Source organism: Rhinopithecus roxellana, chromosome 9 (genome assembly GCF_007565055.1).
Source record: "Rhinopithecus roxellana isolate Shanxi Qingling chromosome 9, ASM756505v1, whole genome shotgun sequence".
Taxonomy (NCBI): domain Eukaryota; kingdom Metazoa; phylum Chordata; class Mammalia; order Primates; family Cercopithecidae; genus Rhinopithecus; species Rhinopithecus roxellana.
The window spans coordinates 97,759,826-97,764,115 of NC_044557.1; the positions used below are offsets into that span (position 1 = coordinate 97,759,826).

Genomic DNA, 4,290 nt, shown 5'->3' on the forward strand with positions numbered 1-4,290 from the left:
TGTGTGTGGCCACTTTCACTTTCTAAGACCCTGTCAGACATCATTAATCAATCCTGAGACTTCTTTTCACTGAACCTAGTTACAGATGCAGAACATTTCTTAATTCACTACTCTAGACAGACACAAACAGTCAAAATGATCTTGCAAAAAAACGAATCAATCTTTGATTGACTCCAACCCTAAATTCAAAAAATGGATGTCCTGTGTATTCTGTGTATTCTGCACAAACAGGCATCAAGTTCCTGATTGAGCACTTCTAAAATGAGGCATTCCCTGAGTAGGTCTTTTATCATATTATGATTATGTAATCAGTAATGAATACATGTGTCCTTAAGAAGAGTTACATGCATCCAGCAAATCCTAGCCCCCACATACTGTAATCCACAGGACACTGCCAAACAGGAATTATTAATCCCATTTTATAAATAGGAAAAATTAGAATCTAAGACAGAGAGGGAAAAGGCAATACATAGTTTGGCCTGCTTAGTGTTTTAAAGATAAAATTAAGCCTACATTTAAAAATCAGAAGATTTTGCATCAAAAATGTGGTTTCACCACTTTTTATTTAAAAGTAAGAATAAACCTGTTTTTTCATATGGTGGCAATTGGCCCATGCTTTATAGCAGTTGGACCCTTTGATGGCTTTGTACTTGCAGTTTTCCACAATTCCTACTATGTTCACAATTCATGAGGGTTAACTTTTCTTCCTGCCTGCTTCAGTCATGCTACCTGAGAGTCTCTTGTAAGAAGCTGAGTTGACATTGACTCCAAGTTTCCCAAAGCTCATGTGGCTATTGTTTTTCTGCCATTGATTTGGTCTTCCCTCTGACTTGAATGGCTTTCTCTTCCATTTCCATATTACTGAAACTAAAAATTGGCAGGGGTGGGGAAGACTAGGACTCTGGAGATGTGAAAACTTTGGAGAGTTTGTCTTACTTCTGCAGCCTCTTATACTCTGGGTAATTTGCAGATTTTATTTACCAAGGCAGAAAGCTGAGAATCCAGGTTTATACTAGTAAAGGACTGCTGGTGGGTGTCCAAAAAAACGGTAGAACTTTTAGCAGAGACCTCGATGGTCTCATTAAGCTTAGTATGTGTTTTCTAATTTCACCTGTATTTTTATTCATATCATACAACTTACCAGCTCACATGTCAGCTTACCATATGGAGACTCTCAGTTCTGCATGCATAAGTCATAGAGGATCTCAATAAAGTCTCATTGCCTTTACAGTGGTGTTTTGATAAGTGCACTTACTTTGTTGTCATGTCTTTGTCTTTCTCCTCCAGTGCCTATCTAATTACCTGTCACATAGTCAGAGCTCAATAAATGCTTCCCAAAGCATTCAACTGCATCATTGCTCAGCACCTTAATCTCTTCCTTCACGGTCTCTTGCAGATATTATGTCATAATCTACCCACAAGCCACCAAGAAGTAGGTGGAAAATGTTGTTCTCATTTCACTGACGGCAAATATCAGATAAAATAGGAACAACATGATTTACCTGATATCTTCCATAGCATTAAGGGCACAAATAAAGTTTGCAAAATAGTGTTTGTTAAGTCACATGTCGCTGAGAAGTGAAACAGAATGAGTGTGGAATCTGCAACAAATTCTAGAGCTCATTGTTACTAGCTTCTGTCAACTGTGTCAGGTACTTCCCTTGGTTTTCTTGGGTACCAAGCTTCAATGCCTTTCAGGTGCATTGTAGTTTTTGTTTAAAAAGAATGACTGTCTACAATTTCAAGATGCTCAAACAGTTCTGTGTATATTCAAAAAGTTTTATTTCAGTTTTATGCCCAACTATCTTTCCTTCTGTAACTCAGTCTCAAGTACAGGTAGAACAGTGATATAGGACAAAGCTGGGGGAGTCCTAGTGTTAGATTGATAGCATACTGGTTTCCTTATTTCCAAAGGCTAACACAAGATTCTTTCCCTGGTTTTCTTGTTAAAATGCATTATCTCTCATGACGTGTCTCAACCCTTCTGATAAAGTGTCCTGTGATAGTTCTGCTTTATTGATGAGCCAGACATGATTCACAGATGTGAAATATCAAGTGTAGGCATAGAATAGGGTGAAGCTGGAATCATTAACCATAGAGATATGTACAGCATATGATTGGGGCAAAGAGATAAATGAGAGAAGCAATCAAGTAAACTTAGAGGAGGAATAAAAGGGGGTATAGGAAAAATTTCAATGTAAAAGTGATACTTCTGTGAGATCTTGAAGGATCTTGGTGAGTAAAAATCTCACCAAGGCAACACAAAATTAAAACCACTTTAGCCGAAGGAAACCAAGGAGGCAAAGAAGTGAGAACCATGGTGGGGTGCGATGGCTCACACCTGTAATCCCAGCACTTTGGGAAGCTGAGGCAAGCAGATAACTTAAGTCAGGAATTCGAGAGCAGCCTGGCCAACAAGGTGAAACCCCTCTCTACTAAAAATACAAAAAGTTGAAGGTCGGGCCATGGTGGGGCAGAGGTCAGGAAGATGGCCTGGCGAGGCTGGGCACAGAGAGGCTGGGGTTGTGGCCAGGCGTGGGCTGTGTCGGTGGGTGGCCACAGCTGCAAGGAGCTCCCTGTGGCCCTAGCCCTGCCACGGTTGCTCGGATGCAGTTTTAACTTATTTATTCAGTAAAAAATGAGGATTCAGAAAAGCACCCAGGAAGGTTGAACCTCGAAGATCAGACACAGGGACAAGTGGTGAAGCATACAAGAGAAGTGCTTTGATTCCTCCTGTGGAAGAAACAGTCTTTTATCCTTCTCCCTATCCTATAAGGAGTTTCATAAAACCTTTATTTTTTACTGTTGGGTTTACAGGCTGTGCATTTGGATCAGCTGCTCTTTGACAATATAAATCACTGAAATCCAGGGTCCAGAGTTACTTTGATGGTATAAAAGCTGATTGGTTGGATACCATAAGACCACATAAAGAAGGAGACTTCAGAAGGAGATTAACAAGTGGTGGAATAATCTAAGTGATGGCCAGTGGACTGTGACAGGTATTACAGCTGCAAATGTCCTTGTATTCTGTTTATGGAGAGTACCTTCTCTACAACGGACAACAATCAGATATTTCGCATCGAATCCAGCCTCAAAGGTCCTTTATTCTCCAAAGCTGCTGTCAACATACAGTCATTTCTCCTTATTTCACATGGCAGCAAATACGTATGTTTTGTGGAGCTTCTCTTCCAGCATAGTGAACATTCTGGGTCAAGAGCAGTTCATGGCACTGTACCTATCTGCAGGTGTTATTTCCAATGTTGTCAGTTACGTGGGTAAAGTTGCCACAGGAAGGTATGGACCATCACTTGGTGCATGTGGTGCCATCGCAGCTGTCTGCACTAAGATCCCAGAAGGGAGGCTTGCCATTATTTTCCTTCTGATGTTGATGTTCACAGCAAGGAATGCCCTAAAAGCCATTATCGCCATGGATACAGCAGGAATGATCCGGGGATGGAAATTTTTTGATCATGCAGCACATCTTGCGGGAGCTCTTTGTGGAATATGGTATGTTACTTATGGCCATGGACTGATTTGGAAGAACAGGGAGCCTCTAGTGAAAATCTGGCATGAAATAAGGACCAATGGCCCCAAAAAAGTAGGTGGCTCTAAGTAAAGCTGGTATTGGACAATAGTCCATGTGCATCTGGTCCATGATGCCTGAGAGCCCCAGGAGACATCGGCCCTAGGGTGATCACGGCTATGCTCCCACCTGGAAGATGCCAGCATCTGGCCTCCCAGTGTTTTCAGCTGTGTGCCCCAGTCTGTGTCTTTTTAGAAAGTGAATGATGATAAAGTTGTGAAGTAAAGGTTTCTATCTAGTTTGTAAAAAAAAAAAAAAAAAAAAAAAATTCAAAAAGTCTGGGCATGGTGGTGCATGCTTGTAATCCCTGCTACTCAGGAGGCTGAGGCATGAGAATTGCTTGAACCCAGGAGGCAGAAGTTGCAGTAAGCCGAGATTGCACCACCACACTCTAACCTGGGCAACAGAGTGAGGTTCTGTCTCAACAAAGAATAAAAACAAAAACAAAACAAAACACTAAGAACAACTATCATGGTAGGAGGCGATCAATTCTGTTTTAGCAGAACACACCAGGGAGTATATGGCTGGAGATGGAGCAGAAAAAGGGCTTTCAGTACTCATGATTGAAGAAAGGAAAGAATAAAGGACAGAAAAGAGGGAAGGAGGATGGGGAAGGAAGAGAGAGAGACAGAAAGAGACAGAAGAAAATTGTCAGATGCATTATTACAAAATATATTTATTAGTTTGGCATTTAAACTTTCTCTAGA

General features: G+C 41.0%; 1 pseudogene; it reads left to right on the plus strand.

The window, feature by feature from the left end:
* The first annotated feature begins 2,488 nt into the window (after positions 1–2,488).
* On the plus strand, positions 2,489–3,672 carry LOC104663454 (annotated as a pseudogene).
* Positions 3,673–4,290: the final 618 nt, after the last annotated feature.